At 31.8% G+C, this 15,615-nt stretch overlaps 1 pseudogene; it reads right to left on the reverse strand.

Moving 5' to 3' along the window:
* Positions 1 to 12,850: 12,850 nt before the first annotated feature.
* LOC117021160 (protein SEC13 homolog) lies at positions 12,851 to 14,042 on the reverse strand (annotated as a pseudogene).
* Positions 14,043 to 15,615: the final 1,573 nt, after the last annotated feature.

Here is a 15,615-nt window from a genome sequence, read left to right on the forward strand (position 1 = left end):
AGCAACAAAAGAACAAGACAAACAAAACTCATAGTCACAGACAATAGTTTAGTGGTTACCAGAGGGTAAGGGTGGGGCGGTGGTAGAAGAGGGTAAAAGGGTCAAATATATGATGATGGAAGGAGAACTGACTCTGGGTGGTGAACACACAATGCAATATGTAGATAGTGTATTATAAAATTGTACACTTGAAATCTATATAATTTTACTAACCAAGTCACTCAATAAATTTAATTTAAAAAAAAAAGAAAGAAAATATAATGATCTTACCTTTTAAGGGACTGATTTATGTATCTATAAAATCTGACCAGAAAAGAATACAATTTCTTATGTCCAATAAACTCATTGCTTTTTCTTAAATAACAAAATAGAGAGAGAAAGAGAGAGTGAGAGACAGAAAGAAAGTGCCCCAGGAAGGTTCACTAACATTACTACCCACTAATCTTGAGAAAGATTATGTCAGGACTGGGCCTGCACCAGACTGTACCTATAATTTGGAATAAAAGCAGTAATAACATATCTAAGGTTTCATTTACTTTTTCTTCTTTTTTTTTCCCCATAAATGACATATTTCTATAGTGTTAAATACCCTGCTATGGAATAATCCATTTTGTTGCAGGGTTAAGTAATAACAACCTATTATTACATAATATGGCAATTTAGCCAACAGGATGGAGGCAGAGACAGTTGTCACAAATATGGACCATATTTTTGAACTATCTTTTTACAAGAGTTGCCTCTATATAGTATGGATTACAGAACTGTCAGTAAAGATTCTTTGTAATATTAACTGAGTGAAAGACAATAGCTAATCTCTCACAACATATTATCTTCCGTAGAGAATCTTAATGATAGACAACAAAGCTCAATCTTCAATATACTTGTTTTATCTATAATTATAATCTAAAGGCTTTGGCAGAATTCCGATATTAATTTAAGCTAAATTGAATCAGTGTAATATACAGTAGCAATCCCTATCCCCTAAAATGGCAGATTTCTGAGAGAAGTCAATGACACAATCAAGCTATCTGCTTTAAAGATGATTGCTTTCGTTATTTTCCAGAATGGCTAATTTGAGGATGTTTTAATAAACATTATAAAGTCAGAGCATAGATTTTTACTGCCATACCCTTTTTCTCTTCCCAACATTATCTTTAAAACTTCAGATAAATAAGCGTCTCTCTCATAAAAAGATAATACTATAAATGGTTAAAAATTGGTCTTATTTATATTGACAGAAGGTGTGTGTGTGTGTGTGTGTGTGTGTGTGTGTGTGTTTGTGTGTGTGTGTGTTTACCGATATTTTTTTCTTTGCCTTCTTTTTATGTGATCTATGTTGACTGAAATAGTACATGAGATTTACCATGTTTCCCTGAAAATAAGACCTGGACTTATATTAATTTTTGCTCCAAAAGATGCATTAAGGCTTATGTTCAGGGGAGGTCATCCTGAAAAATCATACTAGGGCTATTTCATGGTTAGGTCTTGTTTTTCAGGGAAACACGGTAGTATTTAATGTAAGATCATTTAGCATGGTTTTAGATAATGAAAATTTTGTTGAATTCTATGAAAATATATTTATTACTCTTCTCTTTAAACATAATAACCAGTTTGTGAACACTAATTAATACTTTTTGGTTATAATTTGATTGTGGTTTGAAACTTTCCTCAACTCAACTGTTGAAGTTTTAGTTAGAGGCACAGATGATTATTCATTCATCACACCACAGTGTTTGAAATACTGTATAGGATAAATGTATCTCAGAAACTAACTGTAAAAATAACCTAAGGTGTTATAGTTATTTTCATTTAAAAAATGTGTATATTCATACCAAAGCATCACTTTTTTTTTTCTGAATTAAATGTATTAAATACTAATAGTGCCTTGGAATGATATCACATTTTGGTAAGGATACATATCCAGACAAATTATGTATCCTAAGCAGAATTCTAGGTAATTTCATTGATACTTGAAGATTAGGTGACTTTCTGCACTGGGTGTCCATCTACTTTATTTCACTAGAAGTTTCAATAGTTGAGAATCCTGCCTAGATTTTACATGGCAGTTGAGATAACTTTCCAGGGTGCTTCACTATATATCAGCTAATTGGACCACTAATGAGCTGAGTGACTTTTTAATAGTAACTACCTGCAAATCACCCAGTGTGATTACAGATGGCTTCTTAAGAGTTAGCCACTTCAGAACTAGCATTTCTTATTTTTTATATGGTAATGATGTAAGTACAAGATGGAAATTCAAAAATTGGAAAAGCAGTCTTGAATCCTCCAATACAGCTGGAAATTTGGTCTCTTGCTTTTATGTGATATTAAAATTACTAGAATTACTGTAAAATCACTTAATTTGTACTAAAAACAAAAACAAAAACTTACTCTCTTTGCTAATAAGAAACTTCCCCACTAAAGCCAAAAGTGTTTTATGATTTTCTCTATCATCTTAGTCAAAGCATTTTTTTTGATTGCACAGATACATCTTTGATATTTTAAAAGTAAAACTCAGGTTATGAGGAGCACAGTACACTTGATGAGAAATAAATCCTGTAAAAATTATTTTTATAGATGCTTTCTACTTCCTTTATCAAATGCTTGCATTTATGTTTAAATATCTAAAATAAATCTATCTGGCTCAACCTGGTTTGGGTAGATCTCTTTAATCTTACTATAGTAATTTTTTATATATATAAAGTCACTATAGTGAGATTAAAGAGATCTACCCAAACCAGGTTGAGCCAGATGGTTTTATTTTAGATATTTAAATGTATATAAATACAAGTGACTGTGTGTGTGTGTATACATACTAAGAATGGAGAAATTCAATAAGCACATCCTGCCAGCAAGGAATTTAGCTTTCAGTAGGAAAAATGTGTGAATTAAATGAACAAATGAATTAGAATCTTGATGATGAATATATATATACAGTCACAAAAGAAGGTAGCCATTTGGCTTTATAGTCACAAAGAAGGTAACCATTTGGCAATTTTATTTTTAAAGCTTTTCATGGGAATGATGTTTTCATTCAATTCACCCCAGGTTGAACCAATGAAATTAATCCAAAGGAAATATTCTCTTTCTTCAAAAGTGACGATTGGACAGATGTTAGAGAGGTCTAAGTTTTTTTTATAACAGTGAGACCTAAGGAGAGGTCGACCAGTCAGCTTCTGGGACAAGGATTTCCTTTTTCTTATGAGATTCACAGGAAGTCACTTTCTCCTTTCTACTGAATGTAATGAATTGCATGCAACAATGATTGCTAGAGATAGCCATATTATGGGCACAGGAATGCTAGATTTAAGACAAGACCAACATATATGGCCATAGTGTACCGTGGGACAAAAACCTGACAGGGTGGGAGCAGAGCTATATGAGAAATCTCTGTACCGTCTCCTCAATTTTGGTGTGAACCTAAAACTGCTCTAAAACATGTCATTAAAAAATGTTTGGTTCTTGATGTAATTTTCATGTAGATTGCCACATCTCTCTACTACAAATATAAGAGAAAACATACTTTCTCACAGTTTGAATTAGATTTTTTGTAACCTCGGTGTGTGTGTTTTACCTATTTTGCTCAGGATCTTTGCTTTTGAGATCCCTTATAGCATTCATTCTTTTTTACTGTAGGGTAGTATTAAGTACCACAATTGGCTTATCAATTCTTCTATTGATGGATATTTGGGTATCAGCATTGAATTTATTAATAAAGCTTGTATAATATGTTCCTGCACAATCTTTTTTTGGTTTATGATATTTATTTCTGCTAAAAATTTTCAGGTTATAGAACAGCTTTATATTTAATTTCATAAGAAACTGCCAAAGTGTTTTCCAAAATGAATATACCATTAACATGACAGCTAACGATGTAAGAGAGTTCCAGTTGCTCCACATGCTCACCAATGTTTGACATTGCTTTCTTCTTAAAAATTTGAGCCATTCTAGAGGTTCCATTCCCCTAATGACTAATGTTGAACATCAATGACTCTGAGTCTATTAGCTATTACTATATCTTTGCTTTTGAAATGTCAGCTGTTTATTAATTTAACTAGGCAAATTTGTATTTTATTGATTTACAGCATTTTTATACATCTATGATATAAATTATTTCCCAGATATATATATTAGGAATATCATTTCCTGAAAAATGGCTTCTCTTTTCATATTCTATTTGTTGATGAGTATAAGATTTAAATTTAATAAAGTGTTATCATTTTTTCCCTTTTTTATTTAGTGATTTTCATGGACATTATAAAGAATCTTTACTTTCCTCAAGGTCTCAAATATAGGCTGTTACATTTATTTCTGTAAGTTTTTGCTTACAGAAGTTATTTCTCAAAGGTTTTGCTATTGCATTTAGTTCAATGTTTCAGCTCAAATTAAGTTTTATTCATGGCCTGAGATAGTGGTCAAAGTTAATTTTTCTATATATTTATCTCTTATTTGAGTATAACTGCATCACTTGTTGAAAGGATGTTCCTTCCCACCTTCCATCCCATGTGAAATGTCTTGTTACCTTTGTCAAAAATCAATTGACTCTATATGTGAGGGTTTTTTTAATGGATTCCCTCCTCTGTTAAATTTATGATTTTTTTTAAATTCTCTCACTATTGTCACTTTCATAATCATTATGATTTAAAGTGTTGAATCAAATTACCGTATTGTTGCATCATCAAGATTATAATTCATTTGTTCATTTAATTCACATTTTTTTCCTACTGAAAGCTAAATTCCTTGTTGGCAGGATGTGCTTAATGAATTTCTCCATTCTTAGTATTTTACATAGTATGATTTATATTATTTTGTTGAATGAGAAAAGTTTTATAAACTAGAAGACATTTCATTTATAATAAGCTATCTCTTCTAATATGACTAAAAAAGCATGCTTGTCAAATATTATCAATGGACACATCTAACAAAATGCATTCTATAGAGTTTGTGCAATTAATTTTATGAATTTCATAGAATTTAGTTGGGAAAAATAAAGAAGCTGGTATGAAGGCTTCCTCAAAATCTCTCACAATTCAACAAAGCTTTTCATATTTTCTTCCTCTTCTTTAATATCAAAGGTCACTCTGACCCCAGGATTTAGATTTAAAAAATAATTGAACTATGAGTTTAGTTTTAACTCTTCATGGCCGGTTACTTTGAGTTACAAATGCATAATTTAAATGTAACTTTGAGCAAAGAAAATAATTTGCCTTCTTTTTTAGACTTACCAGTATTTTACTGACATGCATTTTAATTTGAAATATATAATTTTTAAAAATATCGGTTGAATCTCTCTCACTCTTGCTCTCTCGCTCTGTCTTTCTTTCTTGCTTTGGTGGTAGTAGAATGATTAAAGATATATACTTTTTATAGTGATGTTAATGATAAATAATTAATTTATTTTCCATAACAATTCTCCATATTTCCAGAGATTTTTATCCATAATTTATAATGACCAAACTACATATAAATAACATATATGTATCATTAATTCTTAAACCAACTGTAATTTAAACTCACACTTTTTAAACATTAGAGATGAATAAATTTTATTTAAAATATTCTCCAAAATATTACAATCATTTTGACACAAACTTAATTAGTGATCCTCACCCTATCTAGTTTGATTCTTATATTACTTACTTATATACTTAATTCAAATTATTTTTTGAATAAAACTAACATCCTTCTTTTGTTATTACATTAACATAGCAACCTGTTACTGGTATATGATTTTATTGACCTCATGATTTCTAAATTTTAGCATAGATATTTCTCCATATTTCTATTAAGCCAGACAAGGCATCAGGAAATTAGTTTCCTTGTCTTTATTTTAGATCATTTAATGAATAAAATCATCATAAAATGGCCAGCTAACAATAACTAGATTTTTTAAATAATTAAAGTTTATTGGGGTGACAGTCATTAGTAAAGTTACATAGATTTCAGGTGTACAATTCTGTAATACATCATCTATATATCACATTGTGTGTCCACCACCCAGAGTCAGTTCTCTTTTCATCACCATATGTTTGATCCCCTTTACCCACATCTAATAACTAGATATCTTGGCTTTAATTTTTTCTCATTTAATTCAGTAAGAATATGAAATAGTGTTTACACTATCCTTTGGCAGGACTTATTTCTCATCCAATGCTTATAATTGTTTCATGGACATTTAAAAGGGCATGATTTCAATAAGAAACATAAAGTTTCTATATCTTTATGTATATAGCTTAAAAGCATTTCAAAATCATAATTCATACTAAATTATTATTGCTCAGAATACAGATGGGTTTACATTAACCATTTATATCTTTATCCTCTGTTCATTTGACTTAGTTTTGTTCTATTTATATGATAAGGCCATTTTATAAACCACCATCAAATTTTGCTTGCTGGGAGTATATTTTAGACTGCTTAACCTTGATATAAATGAAATAAAATTTCTACAATTCTACTTTTTTCAAAACACATGCATGAAATATTCTGAGGAATTAATAACATACTGCGATGACTAATACATGGTTGCCAAAAGTACTCAGACTTAACTATAATTTATCATATGTTAGGGTGTTCTTCTATTCTCTGCAGTGTCAAATCCTGAGAAATATTTTTTCAGGAAAATTTCATGATGCATTTCCTGACAAAGAAAACATGCTTGAATAACAGCATGCTGCCTTGTAAAGAACTAGAACCAATGATAATAATTAGCTTCTGTTAGAAGGGTAGAATTTACTTCCAAAACACAAAAATCTAAATTTAGCACATACTCTACTACTAAATTTATTAAAGTGGATAACTGATCACATATACATTAATCCATAAATCTTGAGAAAGTCCCTGTTTAGTGATAATTTAATAGTCAATACTGAGCATGCATGAAACTAAATGCCCATTATTCTTCAATTGCTTATATGCTTTGTAAAGAACTCAAAGTAAACAGATTTACCGAATTTTCCAAACTTACTTGTCACTATTTTTCAATAATTGATACAAAGGAAGCAAGTTGATAATGATGAAAAACACGACATACAGAACTGAAATGATTCATTTATTAACATATTAAATTCGAGAAGAATCTGGAAAATATATTTTGAACTATTTGTAAACCTAATTATGTAGTGAAACAATGAGATTAATATATATTAACTCTCCTGGAGGATTGGTGGAAAGAAAGGGTCACATAAATAGATGGGCACATAGAAGATCTAAAAATGATTAAACAGAAATAACGTATGTGTATGGTGATAAAGAAAAAAGCTCTGAGAAAACATTGGAAGGAAAGTTTAAGAGATATGCATGTTTTTCTATAAATTAAGTAAGCATGTATGTGTTTGTTATTTTTTGTGATATCTATGCTAGTTCATTGTTCAGATTTATCATTAATTTCTGTAACTTTGAGATAAGTGTTACTTTCTATTAGAGTTTGTCCTTCCAGGATGTCAGTCCTGGCTACTTGTGGTCCTATATATTTCCATATAAATTTTAGATTCAGTTTGTTTAATTTCCCACATACTTACACATACTTGTGGGATTTTGACTGGGATGTCATAAAATCTCTAAACTAATACAGGTAAAAATAAAATCGTTAAGTTCTTGAATATTCAAATTTATAACATGCCTCCATTTATGTAGGTCTTCTTTAGTTTTGTTCTTTATAATTCTATAATTTATAAAGTTTTTCTCACCAACTTTAGGTGTTCTTATCATTATTTCATATTTGGTGCTGTTGTAAACAGTATTTTATAAAATCTCACATTCTTGTTTGTCCGTGATATTTAGAGAAGCCATTAATTTTGTATTTAAAATGCACAATCATTTTGGACTAACAGTATGTACATTTAAATACTATATAATAATTAATTTATTACATCTTAATAAATAATCACATTTATTTTAATAAATTTTCGGTAGATCCTTATCTATGTACACAATCACAAGGTGCTATTATAAATTTACCACGCCCTTTGTAGAATGACTTTTTCAGAAATGTGATTCAAAGAATAAAACATTATTACCTGGGAAGAGAAAAGCATTGTTTTTGGTAAATCAAACAATTTCAATGCTACTATATTTTAATCAGTAAATAACTTAAATACATTCTGAGATGATTGAGCATAATTATAGAGTAATTCTAAGCATCTCTCCCATCTGTTGTCATCTTTTCCACGATTTAAAATTATTAATGCAACCAATAAGATGATAGTGTAATGGTATTGACCCAGGAGGCCCACCATGGCTTCTACATCAACCCTGGTTTCAACTAACAGCCCTGCAAACTCTCTTCTATTGTGCATGGCAGCCAACTGCCAACTAGTTTCACACTTGCCATCCAAAGGGTAGGGAGCAGGAATGATTGAGGCATTATCATCAGAGGCATAGAAAATCAGAAGGGTTAATAAGTTCGTCTTTTGGACTACCCAAGTTGTATCACATAGAAAAAGTAAATATCTTAACATATAGGCAAATTATGTAAATACCTTGAAAAAATTTGTACTTATTTCATCTAACAGTTTATAAAATTTTTTAATGTCTGTACATTATTTTATGTGTATAGTTGTGTGCAAGTATAAAACTTAAAACACATATGTAAATGTATATTCTAAATGATTGTCTGTGTGTAGAAAGAGTTCCTATGCTTAAAAAAAGACAATATTAAGATTAGGGATACTATATTTTGATGGATTACAATTCTCAGAGACCTCTTAGGATACATTGATTTTGGGCTGTCTGTATTGTTCCATTAATCGTTCGTTTGTTTACTCTCCCACCAGTACCACACTGTCTAGATCACTGTAGCTTTAAAGTACGTCTTAAAGTCAGGTATTGTCAGGCCTCAGACTTTGTTCTTTTTCAGTTTTGCATTGGCCATTTTGGGTCTTTTGCCTTTTCATATAAACGTTAGAATCAGGTTGTTGATATCCAAAAGATAACTTGCTAAAACATTGATGAAGATTGCATTAAATCTCTAGATTAAGTAAATAATTTAGTTTCCCTCATACACATACTCTACAGCTATCTGTTAAAAATTCTTAGTGTTGTATTTCACATCCCCCTGACTCTTTTTTAACTACCAGTTTGTTCTTCTTAATCTCTTCATCTTTCTCACCCAGCACCCCAACCCCCCTCCCATCTGGTAACCATCAGTTTGTTCTCCATATCTATGGGTATGTTTCTGTTTATTTGTTTACTCTGTTCATTAGATTCCACAAATAAGTTAGATCATGTGGTATTTGTCTTTTTCACTCTGACTTATTTCACTTAGCATAATACCCTCTAGGTCCATCCATGTTGTCACAAATGATAAGATTTCATTATTCTTTATAGCAGAGTAATAGTCCATTGTATAAATGTACCACTTCTTCTTTATCCAGTCATCTACTGATAGGCATTTCAGTTGTTTCCATATTTTGGCTATTGTAAATAGTGCTGCAATGATTATAGGGGTGTATATATCTTTTCGAATTAGTGTTTTGGAATATTTTGGATAAATACCCAGGAGTGGAATTGCTGGGTCATAAAATAGTTCTGGTTTAAATTTTTTGAGAAACCTCGGAGCTGTTTTTCATACTGGCTGCACCAATTTGCAATCCGCACATTCTCACCAACACTTGTGTTTGTTAATTTACTGATGATAGCCATTCTAACAGGTGTGAGGTGGTATCTCATTGTGCTTTTTATTTGCATTTCTCTGATGATTAGTGATGTTGAGCATCTTTTCATGCTTATTGGCCATGTGTATGTCCTCTGAAGAAATGTCTACTAGGGTCCTCTGCCCATTTGTTAATTGGATAGTTTCTTTTCTTGTTGTTCAGTTGTATGAGTTTTAAAGACTCACAGGGATGTAAAGTAGCATATAAGGAATATAGTCAACAATATTTTTAAAACTGTGGTTAATGTCAAATGGGTACTAGACTTACTGGGGGGATCACTTCATAAATTACATAAATGTCTAATCACTATGCTATACACCTGAAACTAAGATAAAGTCAAATTGAATATCAAACATAATTATAAAAAAATAGTCACAGGTATATATAGTACAACATAAAAATATAATCAACAATATTCTAATAACTATGTACAGTGTCAGACGGGTAATAGACTTATTGAGGTTATTACTTTGTGAGGCATATAAATGTCTAATCGCTATGTTATTTTGTATACCTGAAACTAGTAAAAATATAAATAAAATTAACAATATAGCATAAACTTCCCTCCATATCAGAAATACATATTCCACTCAAAAGAAAAAATTCTTAGTGGTGAACTTGTTATATGTACTATGCCTTATGGTTAAAATATATGGACTGTGATTAATAAAAAAGTATGGGTTTAGAAAAATGTAGTTATGATTTGAATTCTAGATTATTCACTCATTAGCTAAGTGATGCTGGCCAGACTACTTAAACCAGGTTAGCTACAGTAAGAAAGGAAAGTCACTACAATTGGAGACTAAATGAATGCCATATGTGTCACCTTAATTAATTAATGCCATATTACATTCTCTGATATAGGGAAGGGTTTCAATAACTGGAATAGTGAAGTAAAAGTAATAGTTCTATATATAATAAACATTATATGTGTGAGGGAGAGGGGTACTGGTGTTAGCAGTAGTAGTAGAAGTGCTGTTTTCTTGTTCAAGGAGTATTTACTGATAAATTATTTTGAGTTTTATCGTCTAATTAGGTACATTGTAAGATCTCTCTAGACAGGGATAATTCCAAACCAAATAGCAATAGTCAAAGTTTTAAACAGAAATTTAAAAAGAAAATAGAAATCCAAATGGAATGTATATGTCCAAAGTCATTTCCTACATCAAATTTACTCAGGAAACTTCCCTTGACTCATCCTCAGCTGAATAATGCACCTCTTCTAACTTACCTTTTGTTTTATTTTTTCAGGGGGCAGCTCATTAATCAGAATGTATTTCAAACTTACTCAATAGAAATTCTTGCTTGGGCATTGATAAGTCTCGCAATTCTGTTAAATATATATATACACACACACATACACACACACATACACACACATATACATATATATATACATGTATATATACATATATATATATATGTATATGTATGGTCAGGCACATATGTGTGTGTGTGTGTGTGTGTGCATATATATATATATATATATATAGTCAGGCATTGAGCATTGAGCCTGCTGATAGCAAATACAGTTTTCAGTGATCACAGTAGTAGAGAACTCCACTTGATGAAATATTAACACTTTTAGTCATAAATGAGAATTAACAACTTGATCAGGTCGCCTGGAAATGTATCTTCATGTGGATCTCTCACAGCCCGGAAATTATGCAAACTTCTAAAGTAATGGAAGAGACATAGAATCAGAGAACAATACCAATAAAATGAGTTTGTGTTATGCATTTTATTATTGCTAGTATTTTAAATATATGTGCAAAGTCATGCAACAATTTTGCCCATTTGTCTACTTGAAAGGGTGGCATATTAAAAAAAAGTTATGCAAATTTGCAAAACATCACACTACTCTTATAACAAATGCTGAAATCTTATATATGCATAAATGTAATGTAAGTAGTCTATATAATAAGGGAACAAATCTAAAACTACTTAATGGAATTCAATTTGAAAATATGATTCTATGTAAGATTTCTCACATTATAAAGTTTAACTTCAAAATAATATTAGTAATAATGGCAAACTTTATATGGATTGGGATATATTACCATATTTTATTCTTAGAGTTTTCATGTACATTCCTTAAGCTGAATAAAATGCATATTTACAGTGTTCTGCTCTCAATACAGTTGTATTTTATCAATTTAAGCAGCTTTACAACATAATGTGCAAATCATTAATTCAAAAATGGCTATTGAGCATATATTATAAATATGATCAGACATGGGCCTTTAGAACATGGAGCTTATGGCCTGCTGCAGAGATTGACAGGTGAATAATAATTATTAAATATAATTATGACTAAACTCTATGCAAATTTTAATGAAAATGTAGGTGTCCCTAGTATTCTTGGAGAAACATATACATATATACAAAGTCTGACAATTAACTTTGTGAACTCATCCTAGAAAAAGCGCTACATACCTCATTGCTGAATATCATTATGGTCACACCTTCAAGTACTCCCCTTGGGAAGCTGTGCACCGGCACCAGTGCCTAGTCCACCCTTCAAAGCACTTTTAGAACTCTTTTTCTGGAATGGCCATTAAAGCTGTCATCATATTACCCTTGATGTCCTGAGTGTCATCAAAATGTCTTCCTTTCAATATTTTCTTTATCTTCAGGTAAAGAAAGAAGTCATGGGGGGGAGGGCAGATCAGGTGAATGGGGAGGATGTTCCAATACAGTTATTTGTTTACTGGCTAAAAACTCCCTCACAGACAGTGCCTTGTGAGCTGGTGCATTGTCGTGACGCAAAGAGCCATGAATTGTTGGCAAAAAGTTCAGGTCGTCTAATTTTTTCAAGCAGCATTTTCAGCACTTCCAAATAGTTAAGTGTCTGATAGTTATCTGTCTGATATCAAGAAGGTTAGCAACATCGTTGCAACAAGTTCACGAACTTAATCATCTGACCTCATATATGTATATATTGGAACCCATACGGCACATAAAAAATAGCCAAAAGTATTTTAAAATAACAGATTTGAAGAACATTTGTAGTTTGTTCCTCAAAACATGAGTGCTTTTAGCCAGACAGTAAATTACAAACCATATCAAATCATATTTAGGGCAGATGATGAATCTGGTTGCAGTTTTACCTCATCTAGAGAATGTTATCTTGTTAGAGTTAGGAGGTCTTCCTCCTAGCTGTTTGGTTAGTTGGCATAGAAGAGGCAGTCCTGGAGTCAGCAGTTCAGGAGCCAGTCCTGCCTCTCCTGTTGCTGCTCATTCTGCTGGCCTTCTGTGACTGAAGCTACACGGAACCCTGGCTCTTGTTGACATCACTGATAGACACCCACTGCCCTTCCACGGACTCCTTCCGCAGGGTCCACCTTATTTTCTCCGACCAAGACAGCCACGACGTTGGCTATGATAGACCAACTCACATCCCACACATCATTGAACTTGTGCTGTTGTTCGGGGGACCACGTATTACTCAAGGGATCAACACAGGTCCAAATGAACACACACCCATTCTGGGAGTAGCCGGCAATGGTGCTGGTGGACCAATGGAGGGAGCCTAGGTCACATCTTGAACCCAATCACTGTGTGCTTGCAACTTCCACTGAAGGGCCTCTTCCTCCTTCCACAGCTTGACAAGGTTGTCACAACTGATGGAGGCAAATTTCTTCATGTAGTTGGGCTTCTTCCCAGAAGCTGGTCTATGAGACTTCCAGGTACAACAGCAGAGGCCCACCCGACAGCATTGCAGCCAATAGTGTGAGCCCTGTTAGTCTTCACTTCTTCCAATGGTCCTCCCCAGTGCAGATCAGCAGGGAGATGGCCCTATCCAGAGCCCACAGGCCAGGATCAGGCTGCAGTTGTGGGGGTTCAGCACACAGAGTTTACTGAGGAGTTATGTCCCCGGACCCTTTGTTCTCTTTCCAGACAATGACTTTCAGGTCATAGGAGCAGGATGCCAGGATATGGCCGTACATGGAGTGGGCCATGGCACTTGCCCCGCAGGACAATTCATGACCCCTGAGTTATGCAATGACGATCTTCCCTATGCTATTTTTCTTTTGATAGCCCTTAAAATATTTAATATTGTTGCATATCTTTCAGAATCCATTTAGTTCGTAAATATGTTACACATTTGACTGTCAGGTCTATTAAGACAGATGCTATTATTTCATAAGATATATTTTCCATCATCCAATACAATGACGAGTTCAATAAATATTGAATGAATGAATGGACAAATGAATGAGTGTTAATAAAGGAACCCATTCACTAGTTTGCTCATTCTTTCTTCAAAGACATAAGATAAGTCTAGTTATTTTATTGTGAGCTGAGTGTTACCAGTGCCTTATGCTGCACTAAGATTTCACTGCTTATTGGCAGATAATCTGCAGTAGCCAAACCATTAAGTAGCATGTTATGTGTCACAATAACAAACGATGTACCTTTTCTTTCAGGTCACTCAAATGGCTAACACTTAATATGGTTATTCTTTTCAATTCTCATTGATCCAAATATTCTAAATTTATGTCAGATATATCCTGAGCCATAACCTTATTTATTTCTTAGATGCACTCTCTAGAAGTGATTATCTAATTATTTTTAATTGAACTACTACATATATTTTCGTGGAACTGAGTTAAGTAAAAAATGTAATCAAAATTCTTCAGTAAAAATTGATAATTATTTAATCTAGGGATCAGTGAAATCCATAACTCATGTGATTTGCTCTAGCGAGGAGGATACAACCTCTACTGCTGTTAAATCATGGCTGGGCTCTCTATGATATGGGGAAAGGTTTCTATAAAAAAACTAATATGAAAAGAAGAGATTTAAGTTTGTTGATGTTGAACTTTGCCTAACAAATTGATATGAGATTTTCAAGTATTTGAGACTTGGTCAACTATTTATTTCTGGAGATAGAAATTTAAAATTGGCTTTGGCAATTTGAGCTCTTTAATATTGACAGAACATCTTATATTAGGAAAGATGTTTCCTGCCTTTTCATTCCCTTAACAGTATCTTCTGATGTATAAGAGTTTTTAATTTTGATGAGTTTTCATTTTCATAATATTTTTAAAATATCTCGTCAATTTTTATAAAACATTTTTTAAAAAAGTGCTGGGAATTTTGCTGAGAGTAGATTGAGTTTATAGTTCAATTGTAGGGGAAAAAATCTTGAAAATATTCTTCTAATCCATAAACATGATACATGTCTTTGTTTAAGCCTTTTAACATTTCTTTCTACAGATTTTATAGTTTTCAATCCTCTGGACTTGAAATATTTTTTTAAAAAGTTATCTCTCCATTCTTTAAGTTTGTTGATGTTATTATACATAGAATTATGTTTGTTTCCCTTTCCAGAAGTTTATTAAAATTATATTAAATATAATTGATTTTTTGTTTATTAACTTTGTACCCTGAGAACATACTAATTAATTATTACTATTAGTAATTGTTTCATAGATTCCTTTATTGATTTTGCATTAAAAATTGTCATCTGAAATAGAAATTACATTTATTTATAAATGAATTTATTTTTTTGAGTCCGCATAATTTTATTTCTTCTGGGTTTATTACAATGACCAGAACTTCCAAAATAATGTTGAAAACCAGAGATTACAGTGGGAATCCTTGACATTTCCTGATCTTAGAAATACACTATTTAATAATTTAACTTTAAGTATCTAAATGTTTTATAGATGCTCCTTACCAAATGTGGCAGTTCCCTTCTATATTTAGTTTACTGAGAGTTATTTTTCATGAATAGATAGTAATTTTTTGTAAAAATCACCTTATTTATCTTCCTTCAATTGTCTCATATCATCTGTCATATTAACTATATCAACTCTTCAAACTCCGATATATCTTCATAAATTAATTTGTTTGTTTATTTATTTATTTATTTATTTCTCACATTAGTTTTTAAGCGATTTCTCACTATTTTTTCTCTCCTAAGTTGGGTTAAAAAATCTGGATATATCCTATA

This window comes from Rhinolophus ferrumequinum, chromosome 4 (assembly GCF_004115265.2).
Source record: "Rhinolophus ferrumequinum isolate MPI-CBG mRhiFer1 chromosome 4, mRhiFer1_v1.p, whole genome shotgun sequence".
NCBI classification, from domain to species: Eukaryota; Metazoa; Chordata; class Mammalia; order Chiroptera; family Rhinolophidae; genus Rhinolophus; species Rhinolophus ferrumequinum.